The sequence below is a fragment of the Macaca nemestrina genome, chromosome 17 (genome assembly GCF_043159975.1).
Source record: "Macaca nemestrina isolate mMacNem1 chromosome 17, mMacNem.hap1, whole genome shotgun sequence".
NCBI classification, from domain to species: Eukaryota; Metazoa; Chordata; class Mammalia; order Primates; family Cercopithecidae; genus Macaca; species Macaca nemestrina.
In genome coordinates this window covers 69,969-91,690 of record NC_092141.1, presented here as the reverse complement: position 1 = coordinate 91,690, position 21,722 = coordinate 69,969, and the positions used below count along the sequence as shown (strand labels likewise).

Genomic DNA, 21,722 nt, shown 5'->3' with positions numbered 1-21,722 from the left:
CTCAGTGCCACAAACGTTGGCGACTGGGGAGGAGTGGTTCCTCCAGGGTTCCATGTCTGCCTCCACCACTGAGGCCAGCACAGTGGGACTGGGCTGGGGAGAGAGGCAGGCTGGCCTCCCCACTGAAGGAGCCAGTCTGTCTCCATCTAGTCAGCGGCTACCGTGAGTGCATCTCCCTCCAGGAAGGGCAGGAGGCCAAGAGGAAAGGTGGGCATTTGATATCATGAGGTATAAAGAGAGCCCCTAGAGGTCTCGGACATCAACTAATAAAAGCCCCTGAGAAGTTCATAGATGGGGAAACGGCTGTGTGAATATACTGTGTTATCCAAGTCATGCAGAGAGGAAGGGCTTGAACCCATGACTACTACTCCCCACCCCCGTCCTTCTCCTCCTCTTTCCATTAAGTTTTTGTGGCTATGAAAGTAGCTTATTTTGGTGTAGAAAATATGGAACATACGGAAAAATATAAAAAGACTCAGGCAAAGGGTCACGTGTCACTCATGACTGGAGGCCGTCGCTCTTTGTTAACTGATGGAAATGTGTTCTTCTGAATCGTTCTGCACGTTTTTCGGCGAGAGCATGGGGCTGTGCAGCGTCCCCGCCCTGGCGCCCACCTGTGCCCTGCACGTTGGCCTGCACTTTGGTGATCTCACTGGGCCCCCGCCTGATTCCCGACACACAGCAGAGGAAGCTGAGGTGCAGGTGGAACAGTTTCAGCTGATTCTGTCCCTGAACTTCGGTGCACAGCCCTGGAGTCGTCTTCGAGTCATGATTTATTTAACTGTTCTTTCATTTTACAGAACATAAAATGTATTGTTTCCAACTTTTTTCCTATGGCAAATAATGCTAAAGTAAATATCTCTGTGCATGAATCTTTTTGTATATGTTGGAATATCCTCAAGATAAGGCCCCAGAACTAAAAGTGCCCTGTCAAAGGCTGAGCATTTCCGGTTCCCCTGCTGTGCTTTGCTGCATTGTTCTCCACGGCTGCAATGTTCTCTCTCCACATTCCTGGGGCAGGTAGGGGAGGGCCAGCTGGGTTTGGATCATAATCCTGAAAGACAGTCCCAAACACCATAATCTCTAATGTTGAAATCCCTAAAGATCAATATCCCTAAAGTCTAACATCTCTAATGCTTCAGATGGCCACAGTTAGAGGGCTGGGTGCACACAATTAGTAACCATGGTGATACACATGTATCTGTTTCTCTTTTGACTTATTTCTTTATGGTCTTCTTGTAACTGCTACACCCATGCCACCGTTGTTACTTTCCTCAGGGTTTATGCAAAAATACCTGTGTTATCACTGCCTATTTTATTGTGTAAGTTGGCCTATGAAATGTTCTGCTGTGTTTTTGTTTCTCAAATACATACCTTTTAAAATGTAAATAAATAACATTGACATTATTTTTTCCAGAGTTATGTCTTCTTTGGGATTTCAGGATGAGGCATTTGGAGTTGTGTCTTTGGGGATGATGGTTGGCTCCTGTGCCGTCCCACCCATCTTTGCAGCATGGGAACTTGGCCTCCCCACCTCGGCCCTGGCTCTACCCACCCTCACAATGGACCGGGCCGACTCAGTCGATGCGGAGGCAGCAGCAGGTAGACCTGGGGCTGAAACTCAACGCTGGTGTTCACCTTGACCTAACCTCTCTGAGCCTCAAGGTCCTCATCTGGACACCAGTGGGGTTAGGGGCCGAGGCACATCAGCACCAAGCAGGAGAGCTCATCGTTGGCGCGCATCAGCTGTGGTGGTTCTCCAGCCCCTCCCCCTATCCACTCGTTTTGGCTGCACTCACCCTATCACTTGCTGCTGATAAACCCACAAGTCAACCCCCGGGAGGGGCACGCCAGCTCCAAGACCTCCTGCTACTCCCAGAGTATCTTAGCCAAAGGTTGAACTAAAGTAGGACCAGAAGAATAACCACCCCTTCGATTCGCAGATGAAAGGGTGACACGGTCATACAAGTGTCTGTCCGCAGAGACAGGCCCGTCCTGGACAGGAGGGAACAGGATTCCAGGCAGATCCGCCGCTGGCCGCTGTTCCCAGAGTGGCTGTGTCCCCTCTTCAGTGTCCGCGCCCAGCCAGCCTCCCCCGCCTCCCTCTGCAGCTGCCCCTCTCCGTCCCCCTCTCCTTTCTTCACGGCTCTTTCCCTTTCCCTGCCACAACCAAACTGAGCGGAGGTGTTTCTCGCGGCTTGCTGGCTTTATCCAGCTTCAGGTTCTTGACTTTAAAGGTGGAGGCTGGCAATGTGTGGCTTGTGTCCCGTGTGTGGCAATGTCGCTGAAACAAGTTACTCTTCACTGACTGGCCTCTGGGGTTTTCTGCTGGGTTTCTGGACCTTGTAAGCAAAGCAGATCCCCACCCGACTGACCTCCTGGTTGTGACGATGTGTGTTTCTGTCCCACACGGAGGGTGTTTATGGTCTGAAGTGAGGCCTCTCGTTAACTCAACAGCCGATTGAAGCACAGTTTATTAGAGCCCAGAAATCATGGTAATCCATTCCCACAAGCACATAGCACAGCTAAACCAGCTCCGAGGAGGGTCCGAGTGGCCACGACTGCACCCCAGGCCCACTGTGCCTGCCGCGGGGAGTGTGAAAATCACTACGTGAGACAGATCGATCAATAGGAGAAAAGGCATGCAAATTTATTTAGTGTGTATATATGAGAGCCTTTAAAGCAAAGACCCAAAGATGGGGGAAATTGTCCATTTTTATGTTTAGGTTTAAAAAGGTATGAACAGTCCTCTAGAAAAAGGATTGGACAAAAAGGACTTGATCTAATATTAACAGACTGAGTGGGAACCCAGCAAGTTCTGTCTAGATTTTTTTTGGCCTCTTTGAGCATTTTTTTCTCTGGGCGTGGGGCAGGGCCCTCTCTGGAGTGGGAGTCTTGTGACCTGTAGTCAAACAGGGTCTGTCAGATCGTTTCTTTGTAGTCAGTTCTCATATAGAAACGCAGATGGAAAACTGAGTAATATTTTTAGGTTTTATGACCTGCTTTGGGGAGAACGGGTTCTGGTTTCTACGACTGGCCTTGGGGAAAAACAGTCTGGTTTCTACGGTGCCGTGGGGGAGAATGAGACCGAGAGGCAGGAGGGCAGGAGAAGGTCAGAGAAAACGTTTGCTTCCGAGGCTGCTGCTGAGGCCTTCGTTTTGGGGCGTTGTTTTCTGAGCCCCAACAGGAGGAAGGAAGCCTGTCCCTCCAGGGCTCAGTCCTGGGCCTTAAGGGCCCCCTCAAAGCAGGCAGCTCAGCTCACAGAGCTCCCCTCGGCCATGTCCTCCCCCCGCCCTTCCCTGGTCCAGCACCTCACCTGCTCACACCTGTCTGCAGAGTCCCCGAGGCCGGAGAGCTGCTGGGTCAGCCGGGCCGAGCACGCAGCACAACGCTTCCCTGCGCCTCCCAACCATGACGGGCGACATCAGCCCATTTTATGGATGAGACAAGAAGAAGCCGGGCTGACAAGCCCAACGTAGTGGGACCAGCAACAGGCTTTTACCCTCCTCTCCTTTGTCTCTCTCCCCCACCGCACCTCTGTCTGCCCCATTCTCTCTGCAGATCAGCTTCCCAGACAGTATTCTTGGTTTCTGAAGCTTCCCCATGATGGTTATAACTGTCCAGACTGGGGCCACACCTGGGCCTCCAGTCAGGGATCCAGTGATCACATTCTGGTCGCCTCGTCAGGCCAGCTCCCCTGAGCTCTGCCCTCCTTGTCTCTCCTCTCCCGTCGAGCCCTCAGCTGGTTACCTGCACGAGGAAACTTGCCCCTAACTGACCCCCTTTCCTCCCTCCATGTCCCTCAATCCAACACCAACTCTGGCAAAATGACAGCCTAAAGCAGAGATTGGGTCCCAGCCTGGCTCTCCCTGGCCACCGCTCCCGCTTCACGCCATAGACGGAAGGCTGCCCTGTGGAGGGATCCCCGGACCCTCTTGGTGGGTGCCAAGCGGGTATGGAGGCCAAGGCCTGAATGGTGAGAATAGTCAAGGGGCTGGCACTGCGTGGGGAGGAGGAGCTCAGAGAGCAGAGGAGCCTGACCCTGCAGGTCAAGACTTCTGTCTAAGATAAATGAAAAGCTGTTTGGGAATTTTAAGGAAAGGAATGCCTTGACCCAAACCTCACGCCTTACATAATAATTAACTTAAAAGGAATCATAGGTTTAAACAGAAAATCTACATAATAGGTTTACCGTTTAATTTTAAAACTATAATAGGTTTACAGTTTTTAAATTAAAATTTTAAATATAGTGGCTTATAAAACTTTGAAAAGAAAACCGAAAATCTTCATGAATGCTGCAAAAGTCACTGTGGAGAGAATTAAAACACAAGACACAGAGTTGGAGAAAATATTTGTGAATCGCATATCTGACAGAGGAATTGTATCTAGAATACATAAAGAACTCTCAAACTCCAACAGTAAAAACACCAAATAATCCGATTACAACTTGAGGAAGGACTTGAACAGATGCCTCACCAAGTAAGGGATATGGATGGGAAATCAGCACGTGAAAGATGCTTCTATTAGCCACTAGGGAGATGTAAAATAGCCACGATGAAACGCTTTTCACTCATTCCAGGTGGCTGAAATGTAAGCACGGAAAATGCTGAGTGCCCGCAAGAACACGGAGCATCAGGCGCTCTCACCCCTGGCCGTCAGGCGCTCTCACCCCTGACCGCCGGGCGCTCTCACCCCTGGCCGTCGGGCGCTCTCACCCCTGACCAGCAGGAGTGCAGGGCCAGCCTTTGGTGTTTTCTTATAAAGCTGAGCATGTGCTTTTCCCACACGACTCAGCAATCGCACTTCTGGGTGTTTACCCAAGAGAAATGAAAGCTTATCTTCACACAGAAACCTACAACGTAAATGCACAAACAGCTCTACTCAACAATCATCCCACCCTGGAAACAACCCAAATATGCTTCAGTGGCACAGGTGCCTCCGCACAGAACCCTCCCCAGCACCGCCGAGGAGGGAGCTGTGGACACACGGTCGGCTCGGCTCGGCGGGTCCGACGCACCCAGCGGGAGGAGCTGGTCTCCAAGTGCTGCCAGCTGCATGATTTCCTCTACAAAAGACAAAAGCACAGGGAGAGCTGCCGGGGCTGCGCTGGGGGAGTGCGACTACGAAAGGAGTTCTGGGGGTGATGTAACTGTTCTGTGTCCACAGTGTTGCTACATGAATCTGTAAATGTGTTAAATTCATAGAACTGTACACCAAAAAATAGCAGTTTTACCGAATGTTAATTCAGAAATTAACTAAAAATTTTAAATTAACGACAAGCAACTTTACAAGGGAAATAAAACAAAACAATCTCATTTGCTCCCCACAAAGCCACCTCGTGAGCCTGGGTGGTGTCTGAGCCAGGCCTGCTGCTGAACTTGCTCTGACCTGGCCCAAGGGTAGGACTCGAGGCTGGGAGCCAAGGGCCAGCCACAGGACATGCAGAGACCCACTCCGCTGGTCTGTCACACACACAGCACCAACTCTGTGCTCAGGATGAACCAGGACACACTCTGAGCTGAGCCTGTCTCCGGCTTCAACCAAAAAGCCGGAGCTCTGGCAGGCGAAGGACCAGGCGTTTCTGTGGGGCTATGGGCTTGTCTGGGAGGCAGCCGCCTCTGAACCACCCAGGATGGTTCCGGCTACGTTTGGATGGAGTTCCGAGTTTTGCCAGTTAAAATTCCTCCTTCAGGAGCTCGCTATGGGGGTAAAGCACAAGATTTGGGGTGGAAAAATGACAAGTCAGAGGACTGGAAGGAACATTATGGACTGTCCTCCCTTCTGCCTGCAGAGATGGGGAGCCTCTCGCAGGCCATTGTGGAAGACCCCACAGGAGGACCAACAGAGGCCTTTCAGCCTGGCCGAGGGAAGAGCTCCTGACTCAGACTCCACAGGAAGCAGAGGGCTGGAACCAAGTTTCCCTGCATCAGTCCAGGCAGGCAGCCCCGAACGGTGCACTCCAACATGGGATAGCTGCGCCAGCGTGGGGGACGGTAGCTGTCTAAACAGGAGCGTGCAACTCCCATGCTGGGAGCTCCCCGGGGTCAGAGCTGCCCAGGGTCACAGCTACTTGAGGTCAGAGGCACCCTGGGTCAGGGCTGCCCAAGGTCAGAGCTACCCACGGTCAAAGCTGTCCCGGGCATCAGAGGAGCAGAGGTGAGGAGTTATGCTGCAAAGGGTCTTGAAGGCCAGTGTTGTTGACAGGGTAAGGTGTCTGGGTAATAGCACGGGAAGAAAAAGGCTTAGAGTTGGAGGGAACAACATGAACTGGAGTTGGAGGAGTGGACATGTCCCCTTAGAGACCACAAGGTCTCCCCAGGGCTGGGCCGTGGCTGCTGGAGCTCCCAACCCAGGCCGAGTGTCAGAGCCTGGGCAAGACCCTCTGGGGCAGCCTGGGACCACCAGAGGTCAGAGGTGGAGAAGGCTCAGCTGGGGCCCTTGCACCAGGCAGGAGGCCCAGAAAAGAGACAGTGCTCTTGATTTGCAGGAAGGCAGCTCCATAGAGAGGCAAATCTCACCCCAGCTCGGGCAATACTCACCATCATGGACGTGCATGTTCTCAACGGCGCTTTGGGGCATGTGGCATCGGCACTGGACCCGAATATGGGCTCAAAGCTTTACTTTACCATATTCTTTCTTTTATTTTTCTTACAGATTGAGACGGGATAGGGAGGAGTTTAGGGAAGTGAGTGAAGCAGGAAGATGCTGACCAAGGGAAGTTAATTCCATCAAGAGGAGGATGGGGGACAGAAAGGCAGGAGGAAGAGGAGGAGGATCTTTCTCACAGGGGTGTCAGCTGATGGGGACAGCACGGGCACCCACAGAGCCCTTCGGGGGTCGTTTGTTGTGTGCAGAGAGGCCACAGCAGGCGAGGCAGGCAGTGTCGACCAGCCCCAAGGAGACACTAGAATCCCTGTTCTTAGGAAGGTCCCCTCTTCCTCCTCCTGAGTCTCATCTTGGAAAGAGGGTCAGTCAGAGCTCAGGCCAAACACTGGGGTTAATAGGGGTAAGAACAGGGACCTGTGGGGTCCTCACCTCTGTCCCTTTCTCACCTTCCTGGCTCAGGCCAGGCTCAGCCCCCAGTGGTCTATTGTCTTTCTGTCATCTATCTACCTACCCACCTATCTAACTGTATGTCATCTATTTCATCTATTTTTATCTATCAACCATCTATCATATATCTACCTACCTACCTTTCCATCTATCATCTAGTTCATCTACTGCTATCTATTCTCTAATTTGCCTATCAATTATCCATCATCTACTTCTATCATCTGTCCGTCACCTATTATCGATCATCTGTATACCATCTCTCTCTCTACCGCCTCTCTAGGCAGCAATCCATCCATCATCTACTTCATCTATTTCTACCTGTCTCCCACCCCCTCTGCCCACCCTCACCGGCAGTATGAAAGCACGGCCATGTCAACAGCCCCTAAAGGCACAGGTGCACACAGCACGTTTTCTGCTCCCTCATGTGTGTGGGGCAGGGGACGGTAGAGCTGGGGGAGAAGAGAGAAGGAATTAAGTCAAACAGGGACTGTCTTGTCTGCCCCAAGGTCCTTTCCTCATCTAGAAAGCAGATTTTTTCTTGCAGAGCACCACGAGAGCTGTAAAATGTGAGTGAGGGGTGAGGCAGGCCACGGGGCCTTCCACAAGATGGTTGTCTCTGGGGAACCGCTGGCCAGAGGGGGCCAAGTGCCAACCGGTCGCGATGAGAGCAAAGCAGCAGGCGGAAGTTTACAGAGGCAAGTGTCAGTGCCGGGGTGAACGCCGGGATTTTTCAGCTCCAAGAGGCATTTCAAGTAAGGGGAAAACCTCCGCCTGGGGCTGGGCTGAGAAGCCAGTTGGTGATGGGGTGAGAGAATGGCAAGGTGTATCTGGTTGTCCTGGAGACCTGGCTGAGAACTCCGTGTGATTCTCTCAAGTAGACAGTTACACTCACTCTTGTTTTCAGTGAGAGTCAGTTTCCATAGAGAATTGCGTGGTGGTCCCCAAGAACCGAGGGGGCAAGGCCCAGGAATGCCCCAGCAGTGGTCTGGAAGGGCCTGTGGGGCTGGGCGGGAGGTGGGTGGGGACGGGGGGCAGGCAGAGGGAACAGAGGCAGAGAGATGGTGCCACCTGGGGAAAGCAGCACACCCAGGACAGAACGTGCCCGAGAGCCACACGCACTCACAGCAGCTTCCCAACACCATGGTGCATGGTGTTGTTTTCCATGCACCAAGATGCTCCCCCAAACCCTCTGCAGCCTGTTCCCTGCCTTGGGGGTCCTGCTGAGGGCCACCCTTTGGGTCTGGGGCTCAGGCCACTGTTCCTTCCTCAGGGCCCCTGGTGTGTCCATGGGATGAGCTGGTCGCCCTACCTAGTGGGAGCCTGTGCACCGCGGTTCGTGTGGCCAGGGGAGGAGGCTTTGCCTTTCCTGGACCCCACTTTATCGAGGTAAAGCCTGAACCCTGGGACTGGCGAGGGGAGGGAGCTAGGGGGGAGGGCAGTGGCTGGTCATGGAGGCCAGTGTCCAGCCCTCTGCTCATCACCTCCAAGACTGATTCTGGGAACGGAGCCCAGTCCCTGGGCCCAAACCTTTGCCTCTGCCCTTCTTGCTCTCCCGAAATTGGAGGCCACGTCCCTGTCGCACTCTGACCCACTGTCTGAACCTGATGGAGTCTCAGTGCAGTGACCTGGTGCCAACCTTTCCTGGAGCTCTGCAGAGCCAAGGAGGGGGTGGATGGAAAGGCGGGGAGTCCCTCCCCTTGGGTGAGGAGAGGAACTAGGGCCTGGGGAGATGCCCAGGCCTGGCGGCCGGCGCACACGGTTCCCGGTGGCCAGGAGGGGGCACTGCAGGAGTGCTCAGAAGCGGAGACCTGGGCGGGCTCCGGGTAGAACCCGCCCCCCCGCCCCACCGTGGCCACTCACTGGGGCCCAGCCTTTCCTGAGGTTCCCGAGTGGCTGTGAAGGGTGGGCTCAGGGTGAGGGGTCAGGCCACACCAGTGGGTGCAGGGATGGCTGTGGCCACGGGAGGGTGTTGGGGAGGTGGCCGGAACTCAGGCCCACACTGCAGCACGCAGCCCACCACTTCCCCCAGCTTTCTCTTCCTTCGTGCACATTCTGAGGCTCATGCTTCTGCTGTGGTCCCACTTAGCAAACCTAGTCAGCCTTTGATGCGTGTTTCACGGGTGAGACGTGGAGGCCAGGTCAGCCACAGAACCCAGGGCACACGCAGCAGGAGGCCATCTGCGGCCGGGGCCAGCACGGAGCCCACTGGGCCTCAGAGGAGCATATCTGCGCCCGTCCTGCGGCCTAAAGTCCACCCAGAGCGCTCGATCTTCCGTCCACCAGGCCAAGGATGCAGAGTGAGGATGTGCGTGTCTAAGCGTGTGGGCGTGATGTGGGGTGTTCTGTGTGAGGACGTGCCTGTGGTGTTTGCATGTTCTCTGTGCGTGAGTCCCTATGTGTGATGCCCGTGTTCTCAGTGTGAGTTCGTGTGTGTGATGGGGTGTGTTCTGTGTGAGTTCGTGTGTGTAGTGTTCATATGTTCTCAGTGTGAGTTCATGTGTAGTGTTCGTATGTTCTCAGTGTGAGTTCGTGTGTGTGACGGGGTGTGTTCTGAGTTCGTGTGTGTTCATATGTTCTCAGTGTGAGTTCGTGTGTGTTCATATGTTCTCAGTGTGAGTTCGTGTGTAGTGTTCGTATGTTCTCAGTGTGAGTTCGTGTGTGTTCATATGTTCTCAGTGTGAGTTCGTGTGTGACGGGGTGTGTTCTGTGTGAGAACATGTGTGTAGTGTTTGTATGTTCTTGGTGTGAGTTCGTGTGTGTGACAGGGTGTGTTCAGTGTGAGTTTGTGTGTGTAGTGTTCGTATGTTCTTGGTGTGAGTTCGTGTGTGTGACGGGGTGTGTTCTGTGTGAGAACGTGTGTGTAGTGTTCGTATGTTCTTGGTGTGAGTTTGTGTGTGTGACGGGGTGTGTTCTGTGTGAGAACGTGTGTAGCGTTTGTATGCTCTTGGTGTGAGTTCATGTGTGTGATGCCTGTGTTCTCGGTGTGCGTTCGTGTGTGCATGCTCGTGTCAGCACATGGGTATGACGTGGGTATGCTGTGGGTGAAAACGTGTGTATGACGTGGTTCCTTGTGAATCTCTGTGTGATGGGCACGTTCTCTGTGTGTGGTGTGTCTGGGTATGTCTCTGGTATGTGCGTGCTGTGTGTCTGAAGTATGTGTTCCTGTGTTTCTCTAAACTGGTAGCTTCATCTCTTCCATGTTCTCTGACATTCAGAGAAATTTTCTCACAAATGTGTCCATAACATGGCTCTGTGCCATCTCCCCTGCTTTGGGGAGCACCAGTGTCCGCAGGGAGAAATGTCCCTGCTCCTGCCCACGCATTCATGGCATGACCCTCGCGACCAGCTTTCCCCCCATGCAGCCCAGGACACACCCTCCCGGGTGAATGTGGCGGGCTCCACTCTGACCTCAGGGTCTGCCTCTCACCAGGGATCGATATCCACACAAAAGGGCCAGAGCAACAGCTGGCACATCCCCTTCCTTCCTCCACCCTTCCCACTTATTCCTCAACCTAGCCAGGCAGGGAGCCCATGTCCCACAGAAAACCTCTATGAGAAAGAAAGACAGAGGGGCAGACCTCCGCAGCGGTCCCTGGAGCGCCAGTCGGCGCTGACACCAGGAGCGGGAACTTACCCTGTCCCAGAGGCAGACAGGGACTGTCATCCTTGCCCAGAGGCCTTGCCTAGAGTGGTCCCCAGCCCTGCAAGGGACCCCTAGGAAGGGGAAAGGAGCCACTTGAGCGTCCTTGCTTCTTACAGACGAGCCCTCACACGGAGCACGTGGCCACTTCGGTCTGGGTCTCTGCGCTGGTGGTGTGTGCTGTGGAGGTTTCTGGGGAGGTCCCAGGAGCAAGAATGGACCAGGGTCAGGGTAGAGGTGCAAAAGGGTCCTGCCCTTGGCTCCCTCCCCCAGTACAGGCCAGTCAAGGCGGAGAGGAGGCCCCAGCTTGTCCAGCTGGCGGAGACTAGCCAGGGCACTGACACGGTGTCACTCTAACCCTCATTTTTCTCAACTCTTCATTCCTTACGCCCTCTTGCTTGGAGAACCCTGACACCATCCCCGCTGACGCTGGAGGGATTCCAGAGAGACTGATCGTCATTGAAAGGAAAGCTCCGTGAGCCCTCTGAGCCTCTGACTTCAGAAGTGGTAGTCTAACCGCCCGCAGATTCAGTAGGAAGTCCACGTTGCATCAGTTTGGAAGTCATGCGGTCAGGCTTCCTGTACCCAGAGGGTGATTCCGCTGCAGGCAGCTCTGGGCTGCACCCCACCCACCCCTGGCCTTCAGGGCCACATTGAGGCTGCAGGGCGAGTCTGGCCCCCACACTTGACAGCCAGATTCCATTCCCTGGCAGCCTCACCTTGGATCTGACAGGGAGGGACCCTAGGACACCAGCCTCGTCTATCCTCCCTGGGACAGCCCAGAACTTCACAGCCTGTGGGAAACACCAGAGCATGGAGCGTCAAGCCTACAAAACCCCCCAGTAGGCGATTAGGATAAGGTGAGCGCTGGCCCTAGCTGACTCAGGCCAGCCCCCTAAGCAGCCAATGTGAGAAGTGATGGCCACATAATGCTCTGGGGTCTCAGGGAAAGTCCAGGAGCAGGGGCACTCCAGGCTGCATCCTTGTAGTAAGCACAGAGCAAGACCCCAGCATGTTTGGCAGACCCCACCTTATGAGCCCTGTACCCCACTGCTCCAGGAGGGGTCAGCACCCCCATACCAGGGCTGGTTTTCGGGGTGGGTGCCTGGACAAGCTGAAGGGCCTTTCAGCCACAAGGTGTTGAGAACTCTGCAGAGGATGCTGGGGATTGGCACAGTAAGCTCTGCCCCTTCGGGCTGTGTGAGGCCTCATGAAAGCTCCTAAAAGGCAGAAGAAGGGCCATGGCAGTGCCTGGGCCAAGGGCGCAGCTCATAGAGGGGACTGGCTGCTTGGCGTTAGCCCAAGCTTCTCCCACTGCTCCTGCCTCAACTACTACTGCCCGGAGTCTAAGCCCACTTTGTTGACAAGGACCCATTCTATAGAGAGCCTCGCCTAGCTCCAGGTAGAGGCAGAAAAGTGTGTGCAGATCAAATAGCCCAGCTGGCAGCAGAGCCAAAAGTCATGCTTCCTCGCTGGCCGGCCTTGCACAAGGCACCAAAGGTCACCTCTGCAGGCTTCAGATCCTGCCCATGAACAGTCAAAAAGAAGGTGCTAGAAGGAGCTAGAGGATGCAAGTGTGGTCAAGGGGCACAGAGGAGGGTTGGGTTTTACACCGGGGGAGGAGAGGCAGCCTTTGCATTCTCTAGAAGCAGGGCAGGAGACTTTGGAGCTCAAGTCCCTGGTGGACATGGGGGAACCTGGGGGGACAGGAGAGTGGCTGTGATAGGCCAATCCAGTGCCTCTTACCTTCAGGAGGGCGCCTGAACCGTGAAGTCTGCCTCTTTGCTCAGAGATCGTTCCCTCCATCAGGAAAACCTCCTTGAGGTGAGTTATGGCTTCTGGAGGCACATGGATGGGCTGAGGTCACCAGGCCTTCCTGTCCACCTTACCTGCCCTGAAGTGCATGGCCTTTCTTAGGGACAGGGCCACTCTAGTTAATCTTAGAGCCCTGGCCAGGAGCCCAGGATGGGGCAGTGTGGGGCATGACACTTACTAGATGGTCAGGCCAGGGGAGCAACTAGGACCCTCCCCTCCAATTCAAACCATGCGTGTGATTTATGTGCATGTACGTGTGTATGTGAAGCCAGATGTGTGCATGCGTGCTATGCATGGACATGCTAATGTACATGTGTGAATCTGTGTGTGCACGCACAAGTGTGCATGTGTTATGGTGTATGTGCATGCATGTGGACATGTGTATGTACACGTGAATCTGTGTGCACACACAAGTGTGCATGTATGGTGTGCATGCATGTGGACATGTGTGAGTTGCCCTAGCACACGTTTGCGCATATGCTTCTGTGCACACGGGCTACGCTGCTCTCTCTCCTGGTTCTCTTTCGGGACTGGCCGAGTGAACCGGGGCAAGCTCTTCTCTCCCTCTGACGGCCCCTCCCCAGGAGAGGGGAGCAGGGACCATGGTTCCTTCAGCCACCAGACCCTAAGGCTCAGGGCACAGGGTCAGAAAGCTTCTAAGGATCCATGAAAATATTGACACTGGGGAAATTAACTCTTATCCGCCCAACATGTGAAAACTGCTTCTGAGCTTCCGGGAGCTCTCCCCGGGTTTTTGGTTTGGGGATTTCCTGGGAAGGGTGTGTTTCCAAACAAGACTCTTGCCCAGCCTAGTTCCCTTCTGCTCACCCGGAGCTCCCCACCCAGCCAGGAGAGGCCACTGGGTAGGGAAGAAGATCCAGCCCAGCACAGACTCCCGAGGGAGGGCCCCAGCCCAGCGAAAGGGGCATGGAAACCGTGTCAGTCTCCCTCAGCAGGGCTGCCCTGGGTTCACATGTCCCCTTAGGGATCTCGGGTTCCCAACCCTCTAGTCAGTTCTGAGCTGAGTTTTCCTGGAGCTTTATATTCAACACCGACTTTGCTCCCCCTCACCTCTACCCCCCACCCTAGAAACAGAAACCTGAGGTCAGGAAGCGCTCAGGGTCCTAGGGCTTGGTGTCGGGGGAGACACCTGTGCTGACTCACACCCTCTAGACCTCGAGCCCAAAAGTCACTTCTCTGTGGCCTGCGCCAAGCGCCTCCAGCCACGTCCCCTTCCCTGTGATGACCGAGTGACACCCATCGGCTCCCAGCCACCACAGGGCCTCAGGCAGTCGCAGTGGCCTCGGCTCTGGCTTTGCTGAGCCAGTGACGGCAATGGCACCTCCCGGATGTGAAATGTGCCAACACCCGGGCCTCGGTGACCATGTAGCCTGGTGTGAAATTTGTTTCAATTCTCCATGACCACATAGGTCTTGGTTTTTCACAAGTAAAGCAGAGACCGTGTTGTACTCAAGCTCTCTGGGCGGCACCCACAGCTTCCTCAGTGGGGTCACAGCGACGGGTGGACAACCGGCCCACAGGCAAACGGCACGTCCCCCACAGCAAGCATCTCTGAGCTGCACTGACTAGTTCAGGCCCACGCTTCTGAGCCAGCCCCTCTGCTTCATGAGAAGGTCTGAATTCAAGAAAGGAACCCCCAGCAATTAGCAACGTCCACAGAATCAAACAAGCATGGTTTCAGTTGTCCTCCTGGGCAGCTTTGCCAGTCAGGTATGAGGTAAAGCCAGAGGGACCCTGCCTCACCCAAGCACCCCAAGAGGGGTCCAAGGACCACTGACTGTCCTCACTTCCCTGGAACTGAGGATGAGGCTGATTCATGTGTTTCCTGTGACAGCCACGACATCATCACATCCGCTCGGAGAACTATTTTTAACTGATTTATGTATTTCTTGCATGAGGAAGACCATCAACTTCTCCTTTAGTCTGTTTTACAGGAAAGTGTTGCAACCGTGCTCAGCTCAGCAACATTAATCGCCACAGAGCATCCTCCAGAGACTCGCAAAAATTAATAAAGTTGGAAATATGAGTCAGGTTCGGATGCCACTCATTTTGAAAAAGAAGAAACTCACAATAGTTACCTCCTTCTGTAGAATCAACAAGCCCGGTTTGCGAAAGGGCACACTAGGTCTTTAAATTTCCGTGGCAGTGCCCACAGAGGAAGGCGTTCAGACCTCTGCTGCTCCTGCAGCTCCGGGGCACTGACCACATAGAGCTGGTTTCTGCCCTGGCAACGCCTGCCCGACAGCGAGTCACCGCGGGCGTGGGCAGGGCTGCCAGGTGGCGAGGGGGCCGAGGGCCACCTGCCTGCCAGGGCCAGTGTGCCTGTCCTTAAGGCTAGGGGCTCCTGAGGACACACACACTTTCCTCCTCTTTCAGACAAGGACCTGGGAAAGACTTGTAGAAAGTTTGGTGTGTGCTCTGGGTTGTGGGGGCCCGGCGGGAGGCTGGGCATCAGGATCCCATCCCAGGACACATTCATTCCGCAGCACTCACACCCCAGCACCTGCTCCCTGCTGGCACCATGGCACCTTTCGCTTTTTCTAGCATCTCCTCCTCACTCACTCGACTCCAACCAACAACCACTTATGTACCAGCTACATGCCAGGTTGCTGAACGGCTCTGAGCAGTTAAAGGGCAGCCAGGAGCAGCTGGGAGAGGAGGGGCTGGAGGAGGAAGAGGGGTCCAGGACCCAGGGGCTCACTGGACGTCCCGAGGTCTTTGGGCAGACCTAGGGTTGGGGCTGCAGCAGTGGGGTCAGGGGGCAGCCAGAGTTCCTGGTAGACCTGGGAGGGGCCTGATCAGGAGAAGGAGGGGCCACAGAGCCAGGGTCAGGCCAGACTGTGAGGGGCCTCCTGTTGGGACAGCGTCCCCTCAGAGCGAGAGCCCGGGGCTTGTGGCCGCCTCACTGTGACCTCTGGCCGTGCCGCCTCTGGGGAAGGTGGAGATGTTGTCCCTTTTTCAGAGCAGGAAGGTGTTACCTGCCCACGGAGTGGGAAGTGGGGTGCTCTCACCTGCACTGCCCAGGTGAGGAAGCTGAAAGCCCAAGCCGCCTGTCTGTCCTGAGGCCACCAGATGGAGTGGCAGGCGGGGCTACTGAGCGCCCTTGGTCTCTCTCTGGCTGAGTCACCCGGAGGCTTTGGGAAACAGATTTTCTTCCCCCTCCAGCCGTACCGCCACCCTCCTCTCTTCTAGAAGAGGCAAGAAGCAGCGGCGGGCGGGGGGTGGGTAGAATTGCTTGGAGGTAGGGGTCCCCCCAGGCCTGAGTCAGGGCTCTGGGAGACCCCCTGGTTCTTCACTCACTGTGGGCTGAGACACCAGCTGAGTCGTCCACAGGAAGATGCTCTCTCACTCTGCACAACCACTCTTTCGAAGAGGAAACCGAGGCTCCGAGAGGATCCCCAAAGCATCGCCAGCCACCGTGGGCAGGGCATGGACTCCAGCCCAGGAAGCCTGGCTCCAGAATCATGCTCCAGGCCCCTAAGCTGTAATTTGTGTCCTCCAGGGCTCACAATATCTAAGATTTAATGTGGAAAAATGGTTCTATTCTGTCTCACCCCATGACCCAAAATGAACTGACATTAAAGGCAAAAAAAAAAAAAAAGAATAATTATAAAGCTTTGGAAGAAAATACAAGAGCATTTTGGTATAAAAAATGCAAAATCCAAAACCTTAAAGGAAACCATTTGACTACTTAAAATTTAAAAACTTAAATGTGATGAAAAGAACAATCTTTAAAAGGTAAAATAATAAGCAGCAGACTGGGAACGAATATCTGCAATGTAAACACAACATCCATCATATATAAAGAACTCCCACAAACAAGAAAAAACCAAACGAGATAGAAAAGTGGTAAAGAGTGAAAACAGAAAACATAGTCAACTAAACTGATGAATATCACAAAATATCCAACCTCCCTATTAATCATAGAAATAAGAAATTGAAAAATATTTTATGACAAAATCTAGTGTTGCTTCAGTGAGGAAGGGATGCATTGACACACGCATGCAGGGGTGCAAATGGGAACAACCTTTTGAAAGGTGATTTGGAGTCTCTATCACAAGTTTAAATGCACCTGCCCTGAGACCCCCATCCCTGGGAAGAGATGTCCATGCAGATGTCTAAGGCACACATCTGGAAACAGTGAAGACCTGGGAAGAACAATCCTCAAGGGACCCAGCTCCCAAGTGTTCACCTTCCAGGGAAACCAGTCCTCATGGAGAACTCAGAGCCCTGGTGGGGTGGTGGGTGGGGTCTAGGGCCTTTGTCAAGGTTCACCCCAGGCTGGGCTTGGAGGCCAGGGACGCTGCTAGTATCTGGGTGGCTGCCTCAGCCTGCAGATGCCGCACCCAGCTGCCCCGAGGAGCTACCGTCCGCCTGGTGGAGACTCGGGCTGGGCCCAACTCAGAACTAGGGGTGAGGGAGTGAAGCAGGGACGGGGTCCTGCGGAGGGGGTGGGAGGGTCCGGCCCTCCTGCTCTGGGGGACCTCCCCGGGCAGCACGCTTCCTGTGTCCCACCCCAACCTCCTGCTGGTCTTTTCCTGGACCCCCCCCATCCCCCGCTCCCCTCCAGGCTGGGCTTGCCACTGTCTTCCCTCTGACTCAGCCTCCATCCTTCCCGTGTGGGCAGCAGCATCCCTGCCTTCTCGCGTGGAATCCCAGGGAGCCGCACCCAGCCTTCTGGAGAGTTCTGTCTCTGATTTTATACGCCCTATCAGCCTGTTATTCGATCCAGATGCCTGCGAAATTTGCAGGGATCCGTCTGTGATGCGCGGTGGGCAGCCCAGGCAGGGCTCCGGTTTCATGCAGCAGCCAGAGGTCTGAAGAGGGTGTGGCCCCTTCCCTGGGAAACATGGGATTTGTTCCAGGTGCTTTTCCACCCAGAGCCAACACCCTGGCATTTTGCAGCCCCTTGGGGGAGTATGCGTGGGGGGAGTGCTGAGCTGCAGTGGGGGGCAGAGGGCTCAGGCTGGACCATCCCTGCACCTTCCACAGTGAGGCCGTCCCCTCCTGAGCCTCTGGCTCCCGGTCTGTCCTCGCTCCCTCACCCAAGCCCCGTGAGGATTTGGTAGCTCAGGAAGGACCCTCTGCTCACCAGAGGTCGCCGTGACTGTGAGGCCACCCTCCTCCCCTCTTCCCCCCATTCCTTCCTGGACCTTGGGAGACTTCTGGGAGCCAGTGCCCTCCCCCAGCAGAGTCTTCTCCACGGGTCAGCCACGGGGACTTTGAGGATACCAGGTCCTCACCCAGGCGCCCGTCTCAGAGTCAAAGCCATAACTGCCACAGCGCAGCGGCCTTCAAGATACCCTCCTGTCACCCGCCAAGGGGTGCCGGGACCGAGCGCGGGGATTCAATTCCCACCCCACAAGAGGTTCCCAGCACTTCTGCTGACCTGGCTCAGTGGGTCGGGGAAAAGGGGTGCCCAGCCTCCTCTGTGTCTCCAAGTCAGGGGCATCCCAAGGCACCTCACTTGGGTATTCTCAGAAAAGCCAGCCCTGAATCTCAGAGCCACCAAAGGCAGGCAGGATTCGAGCCTGGCCTCAAGTATGACTCTGGAATGTAAAGAGGAAAACATGATTTAGGTTAACATGGGACACAACCCATTTCCCGCCCAAACCAAGGTCCAGGGGGACCTCTCATCCCCAGCAGGGGGTGTGTCCACAAAGAACAACCACAAACTGGGGTCATTTCCAAAAGAAACACTCCCGGTTTCCTCCAGGGGCGGAGACCGAGGCGTCTGGGGGAGGAGGCTGGGATGGGCGGAGGCCCGAGGTGGGGAGGTCCGGAGGCACATCCCAGGTCTGGCAGCGTGGGCCAGGCCCTGCTGGGAGGGGGCTGAGGACCCCGGAGCCTAGGCCTGTCCTGAGCCTTTCCTCAGCCGTGAGAGCCTCGGCCCTGTGCTGGCAGCAGCGGTCTTCCCTCCACATAGGCAGCCAGGCTCAAGCTCAGGCCAGCCCCCAGCCACCCCCAGCTCCCAACACGCCCGGCCCTGTGGGAGATGCCAAGCTGGCGTCCCTTTCGAGCCAGGCCTCCTGGTGGTGCGGCCAGCGCTGGCACAGACCTGAATTCCATCAAAGAACAACAAACTGAAAATCCAGCTGAGTTCAAATTTGCCCAAATTACCACTTGAAGCACCTCCCAGGTTCCCTGTCCCAGAGGGTGGTGCCCGCCCTGCCCCAGTGGGATGTGGTCAAGGCAGCAGCTCCTCCAGGCCACGGGGCATAAGCAAATACCTCCTGGCCCACAGGGGCTTGGCCGGAGCCCTTGACTCAGCCCCACCCAGGCCCCCTCCTGCACCTCGACCGACTCCTGGGACTCCATGACGCATAAGCCGGCAAGTTTCCAGGCCGCTGAGACACAGCCTAAGACGGGGCTCGAGTCCCTGTGGTGCCCATCCCAGGAAACCGGCCTCCACCTGGTCAGTCTCGTGCTCATCCCAGGAGACCGGCCTCCACCTGGTCAGTCTCGTGCTCATCCCAGGAGACCGGCCTCCACCTGGTCAGTCTCGTGCTCATCCCAGGAGACCGGCCTCCACCTGGTCAGTCTCGTGCTCATCCCAGGAGACCGGCCTCCACCTGGTCAGTCTCGTGCCCATCCCAGGAAACCGGCCTCCACCTGGTCAGTCTCGTGCCCATCCCAGGAGACCGGCCTCCACCTGGTCAGTCTCATGCTCAATCCAGGAAACTGGTCTCCACCTGGTGAGTCCCAGAGACCTTTCTCCTCACGCCCAAGGTGGCCAGCGCCCCATTGATTTCAGTCTTTCAGGGTTGACCCTGACCTGACCCGCACCCCACCTCAAGTCTCCACTCCAGTCCCAGAAACCCTCCCCGCTCCAGCCCCTACGCCCAGCCCAGCCCAGTCCAGCCCCACAGGGTCTCCTGACTCACCCAGATCTGCCCCCACAAGAGCCCTCCTCGCTCCTCAGTCGGGGACTCCGTGGCGTGCAGGCCCCATGAGCTCCATGGTCCCGGAAGTGAAGGTGGGGCTGGGAGGAGGAAGCGAAGTGGACGTCGGCTTCCTTGAGGGACTCTGGAGCCACTTCAGTGGACATCTTTGGCCAGCAGCACAACTGAGCCTGTGGCCTGTGCAGCCCCAGCCCCTCCAGCAGGATCACTGGCCCATTGGGGATGACCGAGAGACACTCGCCGTCCTCCAGAGCAGGGGTCCCCAGGCTGTGGCTTGTTGGGAACCGGCCGCACGGCAGGAGGTGAGTGGCAGACGAGCGTGACCGCCTGAGCTCCGCCTCCTGTCAGATCAGCAGTAGCACTAACTTCTCACAGGAGCGGACCCTGATGGGAACGGCGCACGCGCGGGATCCAGGTTGTCCCCTCCTTACGGGAATCGAATGCCTGATGATCTGAGGAGGAAACCATCCCGTCTTCTCCCCAGCACCCACGGAAACATTGTCTTCCACAAAACCTGCCCCCGGTGTCAAAAGGGTTGGGGACCGCTGCGCTGGTGGGATGGTGCCAGGCCCCTCAGCCCCTTCCCGGAGCCTGAGAAAGGGTTCAAGAAACCCAGGGGGCCGGTCGGTTCACCAACCCCCCCACCCTTGGCTCGGCCGCGTCGGGGGCTCCACCCAGCAGGCAGAGCTGAAAACTCACGGGGGCGTCTGCGGGAGGAGAATGTCCACTGCCACCTGCCAGGTCACGGGGGACACTGGAGGTCTGCTCTGCCGCCGTTCCCCTGGCCTGGGTGCCTGGGGATTCAGATTCACCCTTGTGTGGAGGTGGGGAGGCAGGACTGGGGAGGACCCCGAGTCTCCCAGGCAGGCAGCCTGGCGCCAGGTGGGGGAACTGTGATCCAGCAAACCTGCTCATTCCTGTGGGCGGCTAACGGCTTTTATTTCAGGACACTCACATGTGTTAAAACAGGAAATAAAGTATGAGAAACGGCACTCCCACACACTCCCGGGAAGGAGGCTCTCCCTCAGTCCCCCACCCGCACAGCCCCAGGAGGGACCCCTGGGCGCAGCCCACGCCTCCACCTCCCATCCACCCCCCGCATTTCTGGGCTGCTCTTCCTCTGAAGCATTTTAACACACATGCGTGAGTGCACATACACATGCGCGTTTACCAACAGTGCTTGTCCCCTGTAGCGTCTCCTTCCACCTGGGGCAGGTGGCATCGGGGGCAGGTGCCCGCTGACTCAGGACTTGCTGCTCCTGGAACTCTCAACCTGTGGCTGCATGAGTCCCACCCTGAGGGCTGATGACGTGGACCCACAGAGTTCTGGGCCTGCCTCAAACCTCAGAGCAGGTCACGCTGAATGTCCAGACACCAAGGAGCTTCAGGCAAGGTCAGGGGCCAGGCATCATGACAGTGTCCCTGGGAAACTGCAGGCACAGCCGGGCATGTGTCTCCCGGGAATCTGCTATGGGGGCCCCAGCACTGTGCCGTGCTCCCAGGGGGACCCCCACCCACCCAGGCCAGGGCCAGGGCCAGGGGTGGCAGCTCCATGCAGTGGTCAATGCTGTGCAGGGTCTGGGGGCTGGCACAGGGGAGGGGCTGGTATAGGAGAGGGGCTGGCACAGGGGAGGGGCTGGTACAGGGGTGGGGCTGGCACAGGGGAGGGGCTGGTACAGGGGCGGGGCTGGCACAGGGGAGGGGCTGGTACAGGGGCGGGGCTGGCACAGGGGAGGGGTTTGGTACAGGGGAGGGGCTGGCACAGGAGAGGGGCTGGCACAGGGGAGGGGCTGGTACAGGGGAGGGGCTGGTACAGGAGAGGGGCTGGCACAGGGGAGGGGCTGGCACAGGGGAGGGGCTGGTACAGGGGAGGGGCTGGCACAGGGGCGGGGCTTGTTACAGGGGAGGGGCTGGCACAGGGGAGGGGCTGGTACACGAGAGGGGCTTGGTACAGGGGTGGGGCTGGTACAGGAGAGGGGCTGGTACAGGGGAGGGGCTGGTACAAGGCAGGGGCTTGGTACAGGGGAGGGGCTGGTATAGGGGAGGGTTTTGGTACAGGGGAGGGGCTGGTATAGGGGAGGGTTTTGGTACAGGGGAGGGGCTGGTACAGGGGAGGGGGCTGGTACAGGGGAGGGGCTGGTACAGCAGAGGGGCTGGTACAGGGGAGGGGTTTGGTACAGGGGAGGGGCTGGTACAGGGGAGGGGCTGGTACAGGGGAGGGGCTTGGTATAGGGGAGGGGCTGGTACAGGAGTGGGGCTGGTACAGGGGAGGGGCTGGTACAGGGGAGGGG

The 21,722-nt window shown here is 56.3% G+C and overlaps 1 long non-coding RNA gene across 2 annotated transcripts; it reads right to left on the bottom strand.

Annotated features, from left to right (window-relative positions):
• Positions 1-9,320: 9,320 nt before the first annotated feature.
• LOC105469362 (uncharacterized) lies at positions 9,321-20,995 on the bottom strand. Of its 2 annotated transcripts, none has more exons than XR_979918.3 (3): positions 17,919-20,995; positions 12,440-17,369; positions 9,321-11,913 (listed from the first exon to the last, which is right to left on the bottom strand). It is a non-coding gene; the product is annotated as an uncharacterized lncRNA (long non-coding RNA). The 2 variants fall into 2 exon arrangements; XR_979917.3 differs by having other exon boundaries at positions 9,321-15,717; positions 15,830-17,369.
• Positions 20,996-21,722: the final 727 nt, after the last annotated feature.